Source organism: Anabrus simplex, chromosome 10 (assembly GCF_040414725.1).
Source record: "Anabrus simplex isolate iqAnaSimp1 chromosome 10, ASM4041472v1, whole genome shotgun sequence".
NCBI lineage: Eukaryota > Metazoa > Arthropoda > Insecta > Orthoptera > Tettigoniidae > Anabrus > Anabrus simplex.
This window is the reverse complement of record NC_090274.1, coordinates 58112663-58137277: the sequence shown is the minus strand read 5'-3', so window position 1 is coordinate 58137277 and position 24615 is coordinate 58112663.

Sequence of the window (24615 nt, the reverse complement as noted above, 5' to 3'; positions counted from 1 at the left end):
GAAACCAAGAATTGTGATCGCACGGTCAATCCTGAAATTTACTGTAAAACCATTTGGCTCTGCAGCTCTTGAGTCACTAAACAAATTATTCTGTTAGCCTTGCTTATTGTTTGTTAGTTGAAATTTTCCTTGGAACAGCAAAAAATGTGGATATGCAAATCTAAACAATCTGTACGCTCCTATTGCGAGGCACGAGGAATCAGATTCTCATATCCACGCATGAATATCCTTAGGTACTTTGGTAAAATTAGGATAGATTTACAGTTGTTTAGGCAGAACTAGAAAAAAATGTTGTAAAGCACAACGAAGCCGTTACGAAAAAAGAAAAACAGGGAAATTCTGAAACGGCTGAATGCAGTGACATGCTTTCTGGCAAAGCAAGAATTAATACCAATAGTTAGTTAGTATTTATTAATGAACAAAACAGGCGTTCAGCCCCGAATACACGTTCACAATAATAATAAATAAATAAATAAATAACTAATAATAAACGCAGTCCAACCCAAGCCACCACCCTTCACCACATACAAAATAAAATGAAATGAACACCTCATCAGCCTGTTCTATGTTTACAATCTGCTGCTGGTGTTGCAACTTGCTGCTTGTTATCACTCACACGTACCCACTCATCACGCGACCTTCTTGCTTCAGCAATTCCATCACCTCTATTGTTCCCTGACCTACTCCAAAATAAGCTACACCAGCAACATTACACTATTGCATACCAAACCAGCCATGACACTAACATTGCATTCAATCTTTCCGATTCCACCTCCTATAGTACAAGTCTAAATAATAACAACAATATTCCGTCATAACATTCCAATCCATCATACCACAGCTTTTACCAATCAGCGTTAACATTGCTTCATATCATTTCAATCCGCCATAACACTCCATAATAAAATTACCTCTCCATCTCCCAAAAATTTCGACCATGCATAACAAATACTGTGACTTCCCTTCTCGGAGAACCATCATCAAATGAGAAATGCAACCAAGCAAGCAAAGGGCGCCAATCTTTAAGTTGAGGACTTAAAGATAAAATTTATAATCAAGCTTGGACAGACTCTTATCACAGGGGTGAGGTGATAGTACACTAATCATTAAGTAGGAGAATTAGAAATCAAAAGGCTAATTAAGGCAGATTGATTACAATGAACTAGAAAAATACTATTTATTATATTTAATATAAATGACGACGGTTTAACGAGAACTGAATTTAAAATAGAAAATGAATTTAATAAAAAATTGAATGACTCTACTTCGCGAAAACTTGCAATATCTTTAACTCGCTTGCTCACCATGTCGTCTTGTTCTGCTGGTCCTTGGAAAGCTTCCCTCCTTGTAGCTGGAACATCACCGGTCGTCTTTGATATCTCTTCATCTGCAGCTCAGTACCATTCCTGCCTTACAAATTGCACCCACCACTAATTGGAAGATGACTTCAAAACTAACACTCCCTATTATGCTTTATCCCATAGATTGGAGATAAGCCCTATGTCACAGTTAGAAGAACCACCTTGGGTTATATGGAGAGGATACTCAATTAAGAATCCTTCCAACTTTACTGAAAATGTTCTCTGAAGTTTCATTTCTATCTAGATTAAAACTATCTATTGACTTAGACTGGTTCAAACCGGTCCTGTAGCCGTGCTGTACGTACTTCCTGATAAGAGTGGCTATACACCCCTCATTCAGAATTTCTAAGTATCGAGATGAAGAATCAAGTAGAAAATCAAGTAGAAGCTGTAGAATAACTCGTAGAATAATGTAGAGAGCGAATAAGAATCAGAATAAGAATCAGAATAAGACGTTGTAGAGAGACTCGCAGAAGCGAATAAGACGTTGTAGAGAGACCCTCCAGGAGCTCCAACACGTCCTTTTATAACCTTCTCTCGCGCTAATTACAGGCCGCTACACGTGGTCCAATCAGATGACACTTCTCTCCCCACTCTAGATTTTAGAGTAGATGGGTCCCACACAAGATATCAACTGTTCTTCTATTCGTCCTTTCAATCAGTATCCATGGCAACATGACGCTCCTTTGAAAATATAGGCGTTGATCAGTTCGAATAATTCTGGTCGAAATACGGTAGCTTACGTTAGGACGCGTGAACACGTGCTCGCTTTTCCCAGAACTTGGTGTCTAAATCTGTCCTTCCAACTTCCTCGGTGATGTGGCAAGATAAAGGAAATCTACTGCAAGTTAATTTTAACCAACTGTCGCAAGAATCTAAGTGAAGATTAGGATATTCAGCCCTCGTTTATAAGTCGTAGTTACAAAGTAATGAAATGATAGTGAGCAAATGATTAAACATGAATTATAATACAATTACATACCAAAATAAATATCATGACGTTAAATTCCTGAATTAATTACACATAATAAAATTAACATAATTACACTGTAACGTCTGGAACGTTACATACGCCCCCATGAGTTCTTAACAAATATCACATGAGTTGAGAACTCACACCCTTACTCCCACATTGACATGAAATACCTCTATTACCTGCCCATAACGAGCGACAGTATTTTCATACACTTAATTATATCTCACTCTTTCCATATCTCTCTTAGACTTCTTACCATTGTGACTGTCTGTTATTTCAGTTCATCTTGAGGTTTAGACACTAAATTATGCCCATCATAAGCAACTTTTCACTTTTGTAAGAAAAAACAAGATTATTCTAGAGAATATAACATAATATATACAATTCAGATTACGAACTCTGCCGAGTGTCTATCTGTCCTTTTCCTCCCCATCTCTCCGACATTCTTTGCTAGATAGCAGTAACACGTTCTCTTCCAATCTTTTACATTAAAAAATTGAAAACATATGATACAAACAATTTACACTTTTATCACTCTTTCGAATGTTTCAACCTTATCTTGAAGCAGGATGCAATACACTTCACACAAATACACACGTGATTTAAGCTCACGGTAAAACTATTGCAAGTTAGAAATGCACATACGGGAAAATTAATTATTTGCCGTCGTCAGCTTTAATTAGCCTTATGTAACATCTCAGAAAACAAATATATATAAAATTTCATGGCCTCACATACGTAAAACAAATGATCTATCGTTAATGAACGAGCGTAAATCTACCGTCACACAAACATCTCCCTTGTTTACAAACACAACTAGGAAATACCACCACAATTGAGACGTAAACACATACCGCTCGTAGTCTGACATAACAAGTAGCAACTTCCCCGAGTTACTGACCTATATCTCACAATCCGGTTCAGCCACCTCACACGACAGGTATCTCCTTAAACTACTAATGTTGTATGAACCATTCATTACGCTCTCGCCATCCGCTAACTTGTAAGCACAGGGTCCTAGTTTTCTATGTACTTTATAAGGGCCTTGATATAAAAGAAAAAATTTCTTCGTTACCTTATCCTCACTGTTTGACAACATGGGAACTCTCACCAAAACCATATCACCTACCTCAAAGTTATCCACTACCTTACGTTTCTGTTGCCTTTTACGTTTATCTCCAGATTTAATCAGGTTCTCCCGTGCCAGTCGGACGTAAAATTCAGCATTACGAGGTGGTTCCTCAGGCAAACCTAACACTCTCACTACGCTCTCGCATTCAATACCCAGACGTATTGATCCATCAGACTTAGGCACAACAATTAAGGGATTAACATATTGACTGTTTGATAATTCAATCACATCGTCTGCTAACATAGCTTGAATTTGATCCTCTACGGCTTTTGCATATTTGTGTGGTATCGGATATCGCGGTCCGCTGAATGGAGTCTTATCCAGCACAGAAAAAGAATGTTCATACAGATGGGTAACACCAGGTTTCTCGGAGAAAATCTCCACGTGTTCACATAACACTTCAAATAACTTGTCCTCCTGGACTTCATTCAACTCATTTCTACTTACGGCTTCTTTCAAGCCACATATTTTATCCTCATGAATCCACAACTGACACAACTTCAGGCCCTCACTAGCCTCTTCATTAACTTTAGAAACCTCTCTCATTCTCCACACTGTACTAACTTCCGTTTTCCTCTGAATTTCCTCCTCAAACTTGACCTTAATATCCTCATTATTCCACCTCAAATTTAGCACTAGATCATTGTAATTTAACTGAGCCAATTTTAACGTTAACCAGTCAGATCCCAAGATAAGATCAAATATTAAATGCGGAATTACCAAACATATCTGAACGCTAATAAAATTATTAATACAGATCGGGACAGCTACTTGTTTACAAATTTGCTTAGACCTCTTTCCAACAGCCGTAATGATGAAAGTAGACTTAACAGGCATTTCCTCCAACTGAATACCCTGTTTCACTAATGACTCATACCACTGAGAACTAATACATGATATTTGGCTACCAGAATCAATCAAAACTTTAACCCACGCCCCCCAAACTTTCAATTTAACCACGGGATTGACTACTTTATTACTTGAATCTCCATTATTCTGCTCGGGTTCATACAACAAATCGTCCCTAACATCGAGGTCATATGGTAACACTTTCATGGCAAGACACTTCGCTACCTCCGTACTAGGCTGGAATTCTGACCTAACATTACAGCCTCTCGTTAGTTTAAAGGTTCCCTTTGTGTATTGACGTTGGACTCATTAGTACATTGCTCTGGCCTCCGTTGGGAATTTCCTGTCCTATATTCAGATGCTCCTCTCCTGCTGTTCTGCTGAGGTCTGAACTGATTACGAGTTTCGTGATTCTGTGTACTACCGTTATGTCTCATTCCGTTGTGATGACTAAAGTTCTGAATATTCTCCGTTCTACTTCTAAGGTTACCTAATGCATCAAAACTGCCTAGTAGGTTCTCCATCTCCTGAATAGTTCCAACTTTTTGCATACAGGCCGCTTCTCTCACCCTGTCCGGAAAATGTCTCAAAAGTAGTCTTACTACATCAGACCCTTCGGTTATACCATCTAAGTTCTGACAAATCATGACATGTGCCAGGAAGTACTCGGTCATAGTAACTCCTTCATGCTGTTTGTACCTCCCAAATACCACCCTTTCTCTCTCCCTAGCTTGTATCGCTTCATTCCAGAATTTCTCTCTAAATTTATTTCTGAATTCTTTCAGGTTCGTCATCGTCTGCCTATATACCATGAACCAAGACCGAGTTTCTCCTACAAAAGCATGGTCAATATTTTCCATAACGTCTTCCCAGTCCATAGACCCTTCCTCTAGACGCTTTTCAAACCGTTTCTCTATCATCTTAAGGAAATCTAGCGGGTTCGTTTGTTTCCCATTAAATTTAGGTAGTTCAATTTCCCTAATGTAGCTATTTCCTAGACATTGCCTTCCCGTGAAAACCTGTTTATCCTTTGCCACCTGTTTTGACTTATTTTCTGCTTTCTCCATCCGGCATTGTACATCTCTGTCTCTCCTATCAATTTCTCTCTCCAAATTAACCTGCTTCTCTTTCAATGTCCTAATTTCAATCTTATTCTCTTCAGCTATCGTAAACCTTTCTTCACTTGCCCGAGTCTCATCTTCTATTCTAAGCTTTACCGTGTCAATCTCTTGTTGGACGTGGTCTTTAAATATCCGTATTTCCCCTCTTTGAGTCTCAACTCTCTTATCAATACTAGTGACCTGCCTCATTACTTCCTCCCTAGTAGAGTTGTTTTCCTTCCCCATTAATTCCAGGAATTCACTTCTCTGTTCCGCAAACTTTTCTTCTACCTTTTTCCCTTGCCGTACATATTCACTTTTCTGGTCCTCTAATCGCTTATTAAAATGTTCATTTTTTACCACCAGATCGCGTAACTGCCTACTGTGTTCGTCCATTCTCCGATTCGCTTCCTCCTTATTTTCTCTCATCTCCCTGCTTAATTCAGCTTTAGTTTGCTCTAACTGTTCTTTAAGTTCATATTTAATATTCTCAATTTTAGTGTTAGTTTGTTCTAATTCACTTTTAAGCTCATTTTTACTGTCCTCTATCTTACTTAACATTAACTGCATCATTCCCATTAACTGATCATTATTATTACTTTCATTGTTAGTGTTTACTTCCGCTTCGCCCCCCATCCTACTATCATCTGACTCCATACTGACTTCTTTCTGCTTGCCTTCACTCTCCATACTACTTACACTTCTATCTTCAATTTCCTCTACTAGACTACACAACTCTTCCTCTGAACTCAATACGTTATTGCCTTTTATCGCCCGTCCACTGCGCAACATCCTCTCCTCTTTCGTCTGATCAGCCATGATCCTTCCCACAATCAAACACTCTTAATGAAACGTGGATATCCAAATTTTGCCCATAATACGAATTCTGATATCGTTACTGTTATTAACTGCTCCGTACTTAATGATTTTCTCGCCACACGTTGGAGCGGCATTTATGTGACTTCCCTTCTCGGAGAACCATCATCAAATGAGAAATGCAACCAAGCAAGCAAAGGGCGCCAATCTTTAAGTTGAGGACTTAAAGATAAAATTTATAATCAAGCTTGGACAGACTCTTATCACAGGGGTGAGGTGATAGTACACTAATCATTAAGTAGGAGAATTAGAAATCAAAAGGCTAATTAAGGCAGATTGATTACAATGAACTAGAAAAATACTATTTATTATATTTAATATAAATGACGACGGTTTAACGAGAACTGAATTTAAAATAGAAAATGAATTTAATAAAAAATTGAATGACTCTACTTCGCGAAAACTTGCAATATCTTTAACTCGCTTGCTCACCATGTCGTCTTGTTCTGCTGGTCCTTGGAAAGCTTCCCTCCTTGTAGCTGGAACATCACCGGTCGTCTTTGATATCTCTTCATCTGCAGCTCAGTACCATTCCTGCCTTACAAATTGCACCCACCACTAATTGGAAGATGACTTCAAAACTAACACTCCCTATTATGCTTTATCCCATAGATTGGAGATAAGCCCTATGTCACAGTTAGAAGAACCACCTTGGGTTATATGGAGAGGATACTCAATTAAGAATCCTTCCAACTTTACTGAAAATGTTCTCTGAAGTTTCATTTCTATCTAGATTAAAACTATCTATTGACTTAGACTGGTTCAAACCGGTCCTGTAGCCGTGCTGTACGTACTTCCTGATAAGAGTGGCTATACACCCCTCATTCAGAATTTCTAAGTATCGAGACGAAGAATCAAGTAGAAAATCAAGTAGAAGCTGTAGAATAACTCGTAGAATAATGTAGAGAGCGAATAAGAATCAGAATAAGAATCAGAATAAGACGTTGTAGAGAGACTCGCAGAAGCGAATAAGACGTTGTAGAGAGACCCTCCAGGAGCTCCAACACGTCCTTTTATAACCTTCTCTCGCGCTAATTACAGGCCGCTACACGTGGTCCAATCAGATGACACTTCTCTCCCCACTCTAGATTTTAGAGTAGATGGGTCCCACACAAGATATCAACTGTTCTTCTATTCGTCCTTTCAATCAGTATCCATGGCAACATGACGCTCCTTTGAAAATATAGGCGTTGATCAGTTCGAATAATTCTGGTCGAAATACGGTAGCTTACGTTAGGACGCGTGAACACGTGCTCGCTTTTCCCAGAACTTGGTGTCTAAATCTGTCCTTCCAACTTCCTCGGTGATGTGGCAAGATAAAGGAAATCTACTGCAAGTTAATTTTAACCAACTGTCGCAAGAATCTAAGTGAATATTAGGATATTCAGCCCTCGTTTATAAGTCGTAGTTACAAAGTAATGAAATGATAGTGAGCAAATGATTAAACATGAATTATAATACAATTACATACCAAAATAAATATCATGACGTTAAATTCCTGAATTAATTACACATAATAAAATTAACATAATTACACTGTAACGTCTGGAACGTTACAATACCAATCACGCCTATACCAACACCTCTCCAACATCATACTCCTTCCTCCTCTCCATACAAACAAACCACAATTTACAAAATTGTAATAAAATCACCTCCCTCCAGCTCCAAAAATTCAATACTCATACCAGACACCAATACCATAATACTCTCTCCCAACTTCCACGAATTCGGCCGTAAATAAACCATCTCAATACCATACCATACATCACCCAATCATACATACTAAGCCTCCAATGCTTCCGACACCATATCTCAGCAATACAACACATACCAACACCTCTCCAACATCATATTTCTTCCTCCTCTCCATACAAACAAACCAAAATTTACAAAATGACAATAAACTCACCTCTATCCAGCTCCAGAAATTAAATACTTATACCAGACATCAATACAATAAAACCACCTCCCAACTCCCACGAAGTCAACCATAAATAAACCATCTCAGTACCAAACCATACATCACCTAAATACTAAACCTTCAATACTTCCCACACCACATTTCAGCAATACAGCACCAACTCCACATTATATACCACCTCTACTTATATCACCACTTCTCCCACACTACATTCCAACGATATAACACTTTTCCAACACCACATTCACCACCACTCCTCCAACTCCAAATATCACAATAAATATATCACTTCACCATTACCACATCTCAGCCTTCACCAATTATTTACCATCATAACCTAATGAAATTACAATGAATAACCAATACCAGTCACGCATATACCAACACCTTTCCAACATATTTCTTCCTCCTATACCACTTCTCCATTACCATATTTATACCACCACTCCTCCAACTCCACATATCAACAATAAATATACCACTTCACCATTGCCACCTTTCAGCCTTCACAAATAATTACCATCATAACCTAATAAAATTACAATGAATAACAATTACTAACATATCATAAAACAAACAGACCATGCAATCCTGCCCTCTTACCCAACTCCACCTAACTAAGTACTCAGTCCCTATCTTCCCTAATCCATTAGAATTTTAACCTACTATCCCCTTCCCTTATACAGATAACTATTCCACCCCCCTATTCCCCTGCCCACCCTCTAACTCACTCTCCTTCATTTTACTCTCGCAGGCCTTTTTTGTCGCACAAAAATACCTGTTCAATTCACCCCCTTTTTCCCATTGTTTAATAATCCATCTCAGTATTGCGTTCTCATCTCCTCTCCCCAGTATTTCCCGATGCTCGGCACTCAATAATCCATGTCTTAACCCCCTCGTTACCTCACAGTCTCTTAGCAAGTGAAACTCATCATTTACATCTCCACAAAGTACACACCTTGTCTTATCCCTGCCTTGTAACCAGCCTTTATTCCTTGGCAGACCTAAAAACCACCACATCATCCCATATCGTTTTGACCTATCGACGTATCTAATATTCAACCCTGCTATCTCCTCTATTTTCGTCAAAACAGTCAGCGAATTTCTTAGTCTGCTTTCCCCCAATAATTTCTGCCTATGGATATCTCTAATTCTCCTTTCCAGTATATTCATCCCTCTCACTTCTGTCTTTGACCAAACCTCCCCCCACAGGTGTCCTAATCCTATCCTCTCCAAATATCCCTTTATTTTTTCTAACCATCCACCCTTATACATGCTCTTAAATTGCTGTACATATGCTGCCTGTAAAACTCTCCCACCTTCCTGTCTTTTAAAATTCATCCAATATCTAACTATTCTTTTCACACCCTCTGATTCCAAATCCTCCCCACACATTAATTCCGCCCCTACATTTGCTGTACACCTCGGTAAGCCCATCACTAACTTGGCAAAACTACTAACAATCCTTCTTAGTTCCTCTCTTTTCTCATCCAGCCCCCAAACTTCTGCTCCGTATAATACCCTCCCCACGATTACCGACCTGAACACGAGTCTCAGTGTTTTGTAACTGATCCCCGGGTACTTGAGTAGCAGATTTCTGACTGAGGCTAAGGCTGCCAATCCTCTATATTTCATTCTTTTGATCTGGTCACTCCAAGTTCCTTTATCATTAAAAATAACTCCTAGATATTCCAGCTTCCTTACCTGTTCCAATCTTTCTCCCTGAATTACCCAATTCCCTTCTATCTTTCTTCTTTTGTTCACCTGTACTACCAATATTTTAGATTTATTTCCATTAATTTTCAATCCCCATTTCCTCGCAAATAGCGTCACTGACTCTAAGGCCCTATTCATCGCCCCTGAAGTTAACGTCATCAATAACACATCATCCGCAAATATCAGTCCTGGCACTTCCAAACCATTAATTACTGGTACAGCCCAATTTTCTGCCCCAAACCCCTCTAAAATATCGTTGATAAATAAAATAAACAGTATGGGCGATAACTTGCATCCTTGTTTTAAACCCACCTTGGACTCTAATGGTCCACTCATTCTCCCTTCTCCCAATTTTACACAAAACCTGACGTCCCTATATATTCCTTCCACTGCCCTCAACATCTTCTCCGAAATCCCTAACCTACCTAATTTCTCTAGTAGGGCCTCTCTATTTACCTTATCAAAAGCTTTCTCAAAATCTATTGCTGCTACATAAACCGTACTTCTATCCATATTCTTATACTTTTCTAAAATAGTCTTTACTATCATTATATTATCCACTGTTCTTTTCTTTTTCCTAAATCCCCCTTGGTAATCTGTCAAAATTTCATTTTCTTCCGCCCACCCGCTTATTCTGTTCGCTAGCACCCCAGTATATATTTTACTCAAAGAATCCAACAGAGATATACCTCTATAACTGTTCACATTGTTCCTACTACCCTTTCCCTTGTATATAGGGCATATAATTCCTGTTTCCCATTCCCTAGGGTAATTTCCTCCCTCGAATATCCTATTGAATAGTTTCACCATGCCCTCTATCATTATCTCATTTTTACTAATTTCCTTCCAAAACTTATTATTTATACCATTACACCCCCCGGCCGACTTCGCTCTGGCTCTGCTTATCACTCCCCGGATTTCCTCTCTTGTGATTTCTTTATCCAAGTCATAAATTGCCACTCCCCTATTCCTCCAAATTACTTCTTCTCCCGAACCTCTCCATCTATCACCCCCCTTTTTTCCTAGTAATTCATCGAAGTGCCTGACCCATTGCACTTCCTCAATACTCGTTCTCTCCATATTCCTTCCACCCTTCATAATTCTATTAATCTTATCCCAGACTCTCCCAAAATTGTTAGTCTTGCAGTCATTATTTATGGCTTCCATTTGTTCCTCTAACCACGTCTTTTTTGTCTCAGAGATTTTCTTTTTATACTCCTTCCTCAATCTACAGAAAAACTCCCTTTCTTGGCTCCCACCTTTCCTTCTATATTCTCCTAACGCGTCCATCACCTTTCTCCGCAATCCTTCACACTCCCTATTGAACCATTCTTCTCCCTCTTTCTTATTTCCTTTTCTAGCTTTCACCTTCTGCGCTATCATCTTTATTGGATGTAGCAACAATTCCAAGGCTTTATCAGTATCATTCTCTTCTAACGCCCCTTCCCACCCATATTTCAGAAGATGTAGCTCCTCCTTTACTACCCTATTCCAATCCCGGCCCACCTTCTCTGTCCATTTGTACTTATTATAACCCCTCCCTCGTTTATCCTTTGTCTCATTTTCCTTCATTGTACACTTCTCTTCCTCTCTTTTCAGCATAACCCTCACCGGGAAATGGTGTGACTCAATCCAATCTCCTATTTCCATACTTACAACTTCCTCAATCATCCCTTCCGAGCTCAAAACCATATCTATCACACTACCCCCTTTCTCCGTAACATATGTCAATTTCCCCGTCCTGTCGCCCTCTATCCACCCATTCAGAATATACAAGTTTCCCACAGCACACATCTCTAGGAGCTTCTCTCCATAACTATTTGTAATTTTGTCCTCACTCCTTCTGCTTTCTAACAAGCACATTCCATCCTCCCTACTATAAACTGGGCTCTGTTCTCCTATTCTCGCGTTCCAATCCCCAAATAACAACATATCCTCCTCCCCTGGATACATTCCCCTTATCCTACCAATATCCACCAATAACTCTTCAAAAAAATATTTATTTGCATATTCTGAATTACTAGGGTGGCAGTAAACAAAAGCTAGATTTATTTTCTTCCTCCATCCCTCTCTCCCTCCCAAATTCAATCTCAGCCATATGGTTTCCATCATATCGGTCTCTATATCCTCTACTCTTTCACTAATTTCTTCCCTAATTAGAACTATCATCCCTCCTGGTGCTCGTCCCTTATTCCTCTCTTTTCTTCTATATTTATATTTTATCTCAAACCCCTTCCATGCAATCTCCCTCCCTGTTTCCAACCACGTCTCCAAGAGTGCCACAACATCGAAACTTTCAATTACTTCCCTAACTTTCTTGTTTCCTAATTTGCTCCTTACTCCTTCAATATTCACACATCCTATCTTCCAATATTGTTATAACTTTCCCTCCCTCCCTTCTAGGTCTCCCCCTCTATTCTTACTTCTAGTATTTATCGACCTCTCTCCCTCTGTATCCTCCATCCCTTTACGTACTTTTCCCCATATGTCTTTTAAGCTCTTACTCCTGACTTTACTCATAATTTTTTTACCTTCTTGACGATCTGTCTCCTCTTGACCTTTCTTGTTCACTACACCACTGCACCCTGCACTCACCCTTTCTTGCTGCTCACCCCCACTCTCCCCCTCACTATTTTGGACTTCTGAATCCACCTCCCTTTGTCCTTTCTTGCTCACTGCACCTCTACACTCTCCTCTCCCAGTTTCTTGCGGCCCACTCTCACCGTCCACTTCACTATCTTGGTCTTCTGTCTCCCGGCTGCACTGCCCATTCTCTTCCGAGATGCCCTGCTCTCCTGCCACGTCCCTCCTCCTCTTCTTTTCTTCTTTCTTCTTCCCATCTTGCCTTGTCCTCTCACCACTCTCAACCCTCTCGTTTTCGTCCATTTCCTTTAGCTTAGTCACTGAATGAACTCTGACCCATCGCCCGTTTGTCACCTCCAACCTCAGACCTCTTATTCGGGCCTTTAGCCCCTGGTTCCTCGCTCTCCATAGGTGCCTATTCAAGATCTTCGCGTTTTCACTTCCTTCTCTTCCCATGTCTCCTTTCACCCCTATTTTCCGCCCTTGTAAATTCTTGCTGTTCCTTAACACAGAATCTGCCATTAAGGTTGAGAACAATTTAACCCTAATTGGCCTCCGACCTTTGATTTTACCAACTCTCTCTACATCATCAATGTCTACCTCACTAAAGTTTATCTTCATAACATCACGTATAGCTTCCACCACCTTAAATATCAGCTCAAACTTGCTCTCTCTCGCCCCTTCCTCAATTCCATATATAAATATGGCTTTTTTCAATCTCTCCTGCCTGTACCCCTCCGCTTCTTTCTTCAACTTCATCACCTCATCTTTCAGATGTTTCACTTCCCCTCTCAATAACTCGATTTCTTTCTCGTTATTGACCACTCTCCTGCTCGATTCCTCTGTCTTCGTTTCAAGCCATTTCTTCATGTTCCCTATCTCCCTTCTCTGCTCCTCCATCATGTCCTTTATTTCCTGCACCTTATCCCATTGACACTTCTCCTGCATAACTTCACTTACAACCACCCTGAGTGCGGCCAAATCCTCCGTACTATATTTTCCACTGGTATTTGGGCCTGGGTTTACTTCCACCCCCCCAATAACCAGTAACACTGCTATCACTGTCACCACCAGCACCGCTTCACTCATTTTCAATCCGTCCGTCACCAATCCACTCCTGGCCTCCTTCTTCTGCCTTGCCTGCCATTTCCCAATAGCGGCCCGGTACTGTTCAATGCCGACCATGTTTACAGCACGCACTTCGCAACGCAACCTCTCTCCTCGACCGCTCGAGCTAGACTGAATTAATACCAATACCAATTATTGGTATTATAAATTTACTCATTCGGAACAATTATTTCTGATTCCCTATGTGAATCAACATCTACATCAAAGCAAGAGTTACCATTCCGTGGGCACAATGAGATGAGTGAGTCCAATAATAGAGGAAATTACATCTAACTAATTAAATTGTTAGCAGAGTTTGATGTCCGCCTCTGTGGTGGTGGCCCGGGTTCGATCAACTGAGTAGAAGGGGATTCGATTCCCAACTTAGCCATCCTAGAATTGGTTTTTCGTGGTTTCCCATTTCTCCAGACAAATGGCGGGATGGCACTGAAGCCCACGGCCGCTTCCTTCCCTCTTCCTTCTATATCCCTTCCAATCTCCCATCCCCCCACATGACCCATGTTCAGCATAGCAGGTGAGGCCGTCTGCGCGAGGTACTGTCCTCCTTCCCAATTGTATCCCCCGACCAATATTTCACGCTCCAGGACACTGCCCTGAGGCGGTAGACGTGGGATCCCTCGCCGAGTACGAGGAAAAACCCAATCCTGGAGGGTAAACATATTAAGAAAGAAAGAAAGAAAGAAAGAAAAGCAGAGTATGATGAAAAGTTAGACAGTCACTAAACAACAACGAGTGTATTTACAGCACTTTCTCCAATCATACAGAAGGATTTAGTTCAAATTATTTGTACCAAAATAATAATTGAAATCGACTTTGAATCTAATAGTTGATTTCGATTTCAATGCGGTCGTGAAAATTCGATGTAATAATAATAATAATAATAGTCGGGCTGAGTGGCTCAGACGGTTGAGGCGCTGGCCTAAAATAACTCCCGCGGGACAAAATTCTGGTACGTTGGCGTCTCTAAAAATCTCTTTTCCTAGTGGCTTTACGTCGCACCGACACAGATAGGTCTTATGGCGACGATGGGATAGGAAAGGCCTAGGAGTTGGAAGGAAGCGGCCGTGGGCTTAATTAAGGTACAGCCCCAGCATTTGCCTGGTGTTAAAATGGGAAATTACGGAAAACCATCTTCAGCGCTGCCGGCAGTGAGATTCGAAACCACTATCCTCCGGGTGAAAGCTCACAACTGCGCCCCCCTAACCGCACGGCCAACTCGCCCGTTAAAAAAGGTCATTTGGTGGGACGTAAAACATTATTATTATTATTATTATTATTATTATTATTATTATTATTATTATTATTACGTCCCACTAACTACTTTTACGGTTTTCGTAAACGCTGAGGTGCCGGATTTTCCTTCCTCAGGTAAACCTACCGTCACGAGAGGCTGACGTGTGAACACCTTCAAATACCACCGGATTGAGCCAGGATCGAACCTGCCAAGTTGGGGTCAGAAGGCCACACATATTGATGTCTATTTTGATGTCCACCTGATGACCATGAGTGTTAAGTCGTCAAGTCTATATGGTCTAATACAGAATGTTGGTCGGCGGGGTAGGAGAGGTGGTAGTATAGCATTTCTAATCACTAGGAGGCCGTGTTGATATGGAGTGAGGGCATATAAGAGTCTGTTGGTGATTCGTTCCTCGGATGGGGACGTTAAGCCTTGGTGCTTGGTGCTATTCGACAGGAATATGTGCCGACAGCAGGTTTCACCTTCTCCTTCCTTGTTATCATATATCACGTCATTCATCTCATTAACTCCTCTGATGAGGCTGACATCAGGATGGGCATCCGGTCGTAAAACTCGCTACGAAGATTCATCTCACTCAACACCTGACCCTGTAGAAAAATGGGACAAGTGTTGGACTCACACTGATGTCTGTTTTGATGGTGTCAAACTGTTGGATTCTTGGACAACCTGGCTTTGGTACACCACTTACTCTTCCAAGGTATAATCGATTTCTCGCAAGAAGCAGCAAACATTGTGTGACAAAAATGTGAGAAAAGCACCGTCAAATACTACCAGACTGGTAATTATCTCTGCTAGAGTCATTTTTGGTCGGATAAATTCAAAGACGGGTCTATTGTAGGGTGACCAGGTTACAAGCATGCATATACGGGACGCTTTGGCTGCTTTTGATTATTAGGTCCTATTTACATTATAATTTCTTAACACGAGTCAAATACCTCACAAAGAGTACCGTTGATTTGTAAAAAACCAGTACTGATTATTATTATTATTATTATTATTATTATTATTATTATTATTATTATTATTACCGTGCGAGGCGGCTGTGCGGTTATTGGCGTGCAGCTGTGAGCTTGCACTCAGGAAATAGTGGGCTCGAATTCCACTGTCGGCAGCCTTGAAGATGGTTTGCCGTGGTTTCCCATTTTCACACCTAGCACTTTTAAGGTCACGGCCGCTTACTTCCTACTCCTAGCCCTTCCCTGTCCTATTGTCGCCATAAGACCTACCAGTATCGGTGTGACGTAAAGCAGGTGTATAAAATATATGTTCATGGAGTGGCCAAAAGTCATGGGAAGACACTGAATGTGATAATAACGTGTTGCTCCTCCTTCCTGCAGCAATATGGCGATGCATCGACTCTGCAAGGAGTTGGAATCGTTCAGGAGGGATCTGGATCCAGGCACCTTACCCACAATTGGTCTTGCGTAGTTGGTGCGGAGTTCATGGAGCGTACACCAGCATCGAGAGCATCCCATAAATGATCGACTGGATTAAGATCGGGGGATCTGCAGGGCCACTCCATGATCGTAACTTCACCGGAGTGCTCCTACAACCACCCGCGTGCCACCACAATAGTTAGGTCAGCTTGGTGTCCTGGGATCATGCCTTGCCCGTGGCGTAATCCACTTGCAAAACTAGCCTGACACGACTCCGGCAACGAGTTGAAATACCCATAACTGGTCTGCAATCGCGTTTGACCTTCCAGTATTTCATCCTTCTTCTCCCAACCCCTACCTAACAAATCCCGACCAAGAAAAATCCCACAATGCCCCAAAAATCAAGATCTGGGAACAAGCCTGATGGATCGAGTAGCCGTGCCCCTGTTCAACCCCCAACCAGAAATTACCAAACCAGTAGCTACACAGCCCTTAATGAAAATTCCATCAAAGAAACCCAGGTATCCCCCACCCTAAAACCCAATTCTTAAAATTCCAGTCCAACTTCGTCGCCAGCACTTTCCCAAAACTCCGACACTGCTTCTTCAACTCAGATATAGAGAACCACAATTTTGAGTACCCATTCACCTATAAACCAACAATTCAATTTTCCCAATTTCGCCAGATTGCAATGTATTTATTATTCCACTCAGCCTTTAGGACCTATGCCACTGAACAGGTGCGCAATACTAAACGCCATCAGCGATCTCATCCAAACCCACGTACCTGTAATAGAAGAGACGCATAACAACATATTAATGATCACTCCGCTCGAAAACAACCTTGGCTGAGAACTTTACACACGGATAACAGCACACAACAAAGTCAAAAGACCCATGGTTTCCGCCCCTCAGACGTCCACCCTCACGAAGAATCAGAAGAAGCACCTGAAGTAGAAGAGGACGACGAGTACGAAGACATTGAAGATACAGAAGATAAAGAAGAAGAAGAAGAAACATCGGAGGATGCGGCTCCCATACCCCTCACACCATCCCTAACGGGCATCAGCACCCATACCTCTCCTTTAACCATAGAACAGAAATACAAACTGATCCAATAAACACACCACCTGCAACCACAGAACCTACCTGCCAACCAACACCTAACCACAACCGAACCCGTACAACCCGAAATAAGCCTCGCCCAAAATCCACACTCATCTTCATGGCTATAACTGCCTACAGTTAAACCACTCCGCCGCAAGCTGCAGAAATCAGACCCCCTGCGACAGATGTGGTGATCACCACCACCACAACGACTGCCCAGTCCCGCGGGACCAGGCCAAGTGCGCCAACTGCAAAGGAAAACATGCCGCTTCATACCTAGGCTGTCCATTCCTCAAGAAAGCAATAAAAGCTCATCACATCGCAAACAAACACCCCCGCCAACTACAACCAACTAACCAACAAATCCCGTCCTTACTTAACCTTAACATCAACCCCCCTCCCACGCACTATCTGGGCCGCACATCACAAATCATCTCCACCATAGAACTTCTGAAAAATCTCCTCTCCCTACTAACCGGTACTACGTAACCAACATATCCAACCTCTCCCAGCCAGAAACACTGCATGCCCCAACAACCGACAACGCATCCCTAAACATTTCCCTTCTAAACCTCTCAACGAGCCCAACTGACGGCAGCACCTTCCAAAGTGAAAATAAGTCGCCTATTCCTAAGTCCCAAACAATGGCAAACAAATGCCACCACCACATTCCAATACCTCCACCAACGCCATTCCACTATTTCCCTGATATATTGAAAGAAAAACTACCAAACAAACCCACCAGTCAACACTCTTAAGAGCCACGTGTCAAAATGGGATTAAGAACCCAATCGGTCGGGAATCCCAACATTTCCACGGCTGCAGCAGTCGCTACGCGAGGCTCAGGCTCAGAGAGCGATGCAGATGGTCTGAAAGAATGTCCACATAATGTGCACCTGTCAGCGCCCCCTGCAGCCGGACAATGGCGCCTAATTGCGACCATGAGAACGCCGCCCAGACCAGACCTGAGCTACCTCCCGCCTGGACACAGCTTTGTTGGCACGTAAGATCCATAGCTTCATGAGGCATACGCCATACTCTCACGCACCCATCAGCTCGATACAGCTGGAGCCGGGATTCCTCAGACCATACCACTCGCCGCCATTGTTCCATGGTCCGTTGCTGATGTTCGCGGGCCCATGCACGTCAATGAGCTCTGTTTCGAGGTGTCAGCAAAGGAATACGAGTTGGTCGTAATCTCCGTAATGCTATAACCTATGCGCTGTGCGCTGATGATCACCCCACGTTCAAAGTCGGTTAACTCGCGACGTGTAGCCATCTTCACGACACTGGAGTCTGACAGACTGCTCAGCTACGCCGCAGCTAGCCGCAACGCTCAGGGGTCATACACGGTACATTTTCTAATGAGACACCCCTTCCTGTGACTGTTGGCCATTCAGTGTATATTGCTAATAAAAAGTAGAAGTGGCCCAATTCCAGTACATAACAAAAACATCAGTTGTTGCAAAAACAGTGTTACGTATGCAGGATTATGTGTGCTATTTTTTACATTTTATCTTAAGTCTGTCTCACTGGTTTATTGTCCGACTCGTTGCTCAGCGTACTGGCCTTCGGTTCAGAGGGTCCCGGGTTCGATTCCCGGCCGGGTCGGGGATTTTAACCTTCATTGGTTAATTCCAATGATCCGGGGGCTGGATGTTTGTGTTGTCCCCAACATCCCTGCAACTCACACACCACACATAACACTATCCTCCACCACAATAACATCCAGTTACCTACACATGGCCGCCCTCATCGGAAGGTCTGCCTTACAAGGGCTGCACTCGGCTAGAAATAGCCACATGAAATTAATTAATACTGGTTTGTTACATTTAGTGCCACCAAAATAAACTGCAATTACTTTACGCAATGAGAAATACACGTCAGAGCTTTGTGACCAATAAAGTTTAAAAACGGTATTTAAAAATTTACGGGACGGTTCTAGAAAAATATGCGTCCCGTTTATTTTTTATTTTTTTGCTGGGACACTTGAGAGAAATAAAGGACAATCTACTGCCAGTATTTGCGGCCCATACAATGCGCAAGAGCCTCCTCCAACACCACAGTTCAAAGGCATCTCTCTTCCACCGGTCAGCAGTGTTGCCAATTTGACCCTTTTCCCGCTAGATCTGGGGGTTGCTAATGCTAAATTAGGGGGGTGAAAATGAACGACAGCGACTAGCGGGATTTCTGGCGGGTTCTAAGTTACGAATAGCTGAAGTCTAGACGGAAATATTGTTAAGTACGATTTTTTTAATCAGTAGGGGACGGATATTGACGACCTTAAATATCATTGAAGATGATCAATGAATTGCCCTTAAATTTATGGAAAATGCTATAAAATAGGTATGAAATGACTTTAAATTATTATTTGACCAAAATGAAACAATTGTTTTACAAGCAATATATCCCTGTTCTATTCACTGTACAGCTTTTGTTTTTACAGAAATAATTATTTCCTAATTTATGTGGAAATGTAATGATTTGTTGGATGTATTTGAGAGATAGTGGATTCTAACCCTACTGTCGGCAGCCCTGAATATGGTATTCCGTAATTTCCCATTTTCACACCAGGTAAATGCTGGTACTGTATCTTATTAAGACCACGGTCGTTTCCTTCCCACTCCTAGCCCTTTCCTTGTCCTATCATCGCCATAAGTCCTATCCGTGTCGGTGCGACGTAAAACAAATTGTAAAAAAATGCTGGATGTTGTACCAGCAATTTGCCCCCAACGAAGTTGGAAACACTTGTTGTTCTTCATATTCGTTACAGCTTTCAGATGTTTTTTCTCTTTTAATGTGCTGTTGTACAACAAACTTCCTTTCCGCACTCGCTGCAACATTGTACACTTTACTAAATAACATGCCCGTCTGTTATAAACACGTCTTTTTCCAAATTCATTCACTAGCTGAATTAAAAATACAATTGTTTTCACATTTTTCTTGCACAGAATTACTTGGGAGGATAATTTCTGTACTGAAGCGGAAAGTTATATAACTGTTGTTTCCAGTCCCTTCCGTCCGACTCGTTGGCAGAACGGTCAGCGTACTGGCCTTCGGTTCAGAAGGTCCCGGGTTCGATTCCCGGCCGGGTCGGGGATTTTAACCTTAATTGGTTAATTCCATTGGCACGGGGGCTGGGTGTATGTGTTGTCTTCATCATCATTTCATCCTCATTAAGACGCGCAGGTCTCCCACGGGAGTCAAATAGAAAGACCTGCACCTGGCGAGCCGAACCCGTCCTGGGATATCCCGGCACTAAAAGCCATACGACATTTCATTTCAATCCCTTCTTGTTTCCATTTGCTCTTGGCCTTGAGGTACGCGGGGGTGAATGACTAGCTGTAGGGGCGGGGGCGAAGGCTGATGCATTCCTTGTGCTATAATACTAATACTAATAATAATGTATGGCCTCAGCTACCGTGTGCAGACATTTCAATTTGACGCCATCTGGCTGTCTGCTGGTCAATTTCGACGTTCCGTTTTACTCTAGGCCCACTAGATGGCAGACCGAGTAAACCGAAACTCTCTTGGGCGTCTATGGCTGAGATTTAATTAATTTTGTCGGGTAAACACCGATTGTGTCACCAGAGATCTTTTACATGGAGTGTGGAATGGACTTTTTTTCCGCCCTTCAAGAATCCGACTACCTCTGCCAGGTGTGAACTCGCTATCTTGGGATCCGCAGGCCGACACTCTACCATTGATCCACAGAGGCAGCTATTCCTTGTACTTAAAACACGTTAGGAAATACTTACTGATTATCCGATTTCTGTATTATGTTCCTGCACAAATCTTGATTAACACAAGACACAACATTTCCTTACCCTTTCATTTTTTAGTCACCAACAACCGCTGGTCAGTTTGCTTGGTCATGGAAGATATTTAACAAATGTAACGACATATAAGCGAAATGTATAATTTTATTATGTTATCACTTGTGGACTTTTATCAGTCTCTTTCTTTCTTCTTTCTTAATCTGCTTACCCTCCAGGATTGGCTTTTCCCTCGGACTCAGCGAGGGATCCCATCTCTACCGTCTCAAGGGCAGTGTCCTGAAGCGTGAGACTTTGGGTCGGGGATAAAACTGGGGAGGAGGACCAGTACCTCGCCCAGGCGGCCTTACCTGCTATACTGAACAGGGGCCTTGTGGGGGATGGGAAAAGCGGAAGGGATAGACAAGGAAGAGGGAAGGAAGCGGCCTTGGCCTCAAGTTAGGTACCATCCCGGCATTTGCCTGGAGGAGAAGTGGGAAACTACGGAAAACCACTTCGAGGATGACTGAGGTGGGAATCGAACCCATCTCTACTCAGCTGACCTCCCGAGGCTGGGTTGACCTCGTTCCAGCCCTCGTACCATTTTTCAAATTTCGTGGCAGTGCCGAGAATCAAACCCGGGCCTCCGGGGCTGGCAGATAATCACGCTAACCTCTACACCACAGAGGCGGACACAATAAATAATATATGCATAAATTTAAAATTAAAAAATACATTTTGAAATGATCTAAACATGATTGGAAAGTTGAAATAATGACTGATCATCCCAAATTAGAAAAAAAAGTAAAATAATGCAAGAAAGACCTGTTGTTATCGTGTGTTATGTCGCAGAATGAATTTAAACTGAGCAAGGTCATAATGCAAAGGGGAAAAAATTACATTTCAACAACATCCGTTCCCCATTTATCAATAAAATAGTGTCCGACTCGTTGGCTGAACGGTCAGCGTACTGGCCTTCGGTTCAGAGGGTCTCGGGTTCGATTCCCGGCCGGGTCGGGGATTTTAACCTTAATTGGTTAATTCCAATGGCACGGGGGCTGGGTGTATGTGTTGTCTTCATCATCATTTCATCCTCATCACGACGCACAGGTCGCCTACGGGAGTCAAATAGAAAGACCTGCATCTGGCGAGCCGAACCCGTTCTGGGATATCCCGGCACTAAAAGCCATACGACATTTCAATAAAATACTAACAACCCCAAATATAAAATAGTAAGCGAGACTTTGTGTTTTAATGGTAATGGAACAAAAACAGTCTGCATAATGATGCATCATGGCTTTCTTTCTTATTTTGCTGAAAATAGGAAATAGGAGTCTTTCCGGTGTAATTGTCTGTCTCGGTCCTTGCGGCTCTACTTTAGTCAGTCAGGACCAAACTGTATAGTCCTGGTCTCAGTGACCTGTCAACAGGTGATGACAGCACTTCCCGCCTGTCAGCGTATAGCAGTCTATCGCCAGCAGGACCGCGCCGTCTGGAATGTCAAAGCGTCTGGAAATGATGGAATGTGCCTATTTTACGTGTTCTTCCCCCTTTGTGCCATCCACCAGATATGTCAATACATCACACGTCAGTTCCGTGAGAGCTGACAAGCTATTCAAATCCTATTAACAGATGCAGAGTGTGAACAGTATTATTATTAGAGTAATACGATTTGAGGCTTTATATGCTGCAGAATGCCTTACTCTGAATAGGAAAGGTCTGATCGAGAAATAAGAAATAAAAGGAAGGTAGATCTTAAGTAAAATCCTCTAAAAGTGACCTACAGTATTTGTTCTCTTTGCAGTCCATGGGACTAAGGATTTTCCTCCAACACCACAATTCAAAGAAGTCTATTGTACGGCGTTCAGCTTTTCTTATGGTGCAGGTCTCACATCCGCACATCGGAGAAACCATAGCCCTTACTATACGGATCTTTGTTGTTATTGTTATGTCTCTACTCCTTAAGATATTGTCAAGATTGGTCATTGCCTTTCTACCAAGTAGCAATCGTCTTTTGATTTCATGGCTGCAGTCGCCATCAGCAGAAATCTCTGAGCCAAGATAGTTGAAAACGGAGACTACCTCCATTTTTTCTCCTCCTACATGCCATGAATTGACAGATGTAGTTGCCATAATTTTTGTTTTCCTGACATTCAACATTAGTCCCGCCTTTGAACTTTCTTCTTTCACTTTCAGTAAGAGGGTTTTTAAGTCTTCATAATTTTCTGCCATCAGGATAGTATCATCTGCATATCTCAGGTTGTTTATATTTAACCCAGCTATTTTGATTCCTCTTTCTTTTTCGTCTACCCCCACATTCCTCATAATGTGTTCCGCATACATATTGAAAAGGTAAGGTGACAATATACAGCCTTGCAGTACTCCTTTCTGAATCTTGACTCATTTAGTTGTTCCATGTATGGTTCTCACCGTAGCTTCTTGAAGTAAAATCCTAGGGGCAACCAAAGACAATGGTGAATTTAGAAGATGACTTAATCATGAACTCTACACACATGTACAAAAGATCACAGACACCATTCGCAGGAGGAGAATTGTTTTTCTATAGCAACATTTCCGGTATGAATCCTACAAGGCTGAGCAACCGAGGCGACGTGGTTCACTGAGGTAGAGAAGGACTTGCAAGAAGTGGAGATAACACAGGAGGATATCCAGAAACGTATTCCGCTGAAGAAGAAACTCCAAGAGCATCGTGGTTTCCAAGAAAAGCCGAATTAAAACTGGCAAATCATGGACTGAAGCGAGGAAGGAACAGCATAGGATTCCAATGTGGGAATGCTGGGCGAAAGTTAAAGCCCAAGCACAAGGGAAAGGAAAAGAAGAGTTGAAATAACGTGGTCCGTAGATTGTAACTGTTTGTACATTACTAATAAATAATAATACAATATCATCAATAAAATATATAAATAACTGAACACATAAAATGTATAAATGAATAACATTAATAAAAAATAATTAATAACAATAATTAATCGAAATGTCCGTAATATGGGCGCCAGAGTTCACCAGGATGGATCCCTCGAATTTAGACAGAGAATGATAATTCTTTATATCCCAGGGCGTGTACATAATGCTGCGTACTGGTACATCTGCTTCAGGCCTTACCTAACCTTCTGAAAACGACTAAATAGGTAGGAACTGCACCTAGGTTCATCAATAACTCCACTGATTCTAAAATGTCTAATTATATTCTTAATAAAATCCGTGCATGAGCACCTCATCGACACACCAAAATAATAATACACAAACAAAAGATTGCTGGAAGACTCCATATTTACAACAACAACAACAACAACAACAACAATGAAAACAGTGGGAAAGCGAGAACTAAGCCACCATTTGTAGTTAGTTCGTTGAACAATGTACATATATGTATATAAGAACCCTTCACTGTCTCTATATCAATAAGACTTGCCGATTCTCATAATCAGCAGTTATAACATCACACAGATACTGT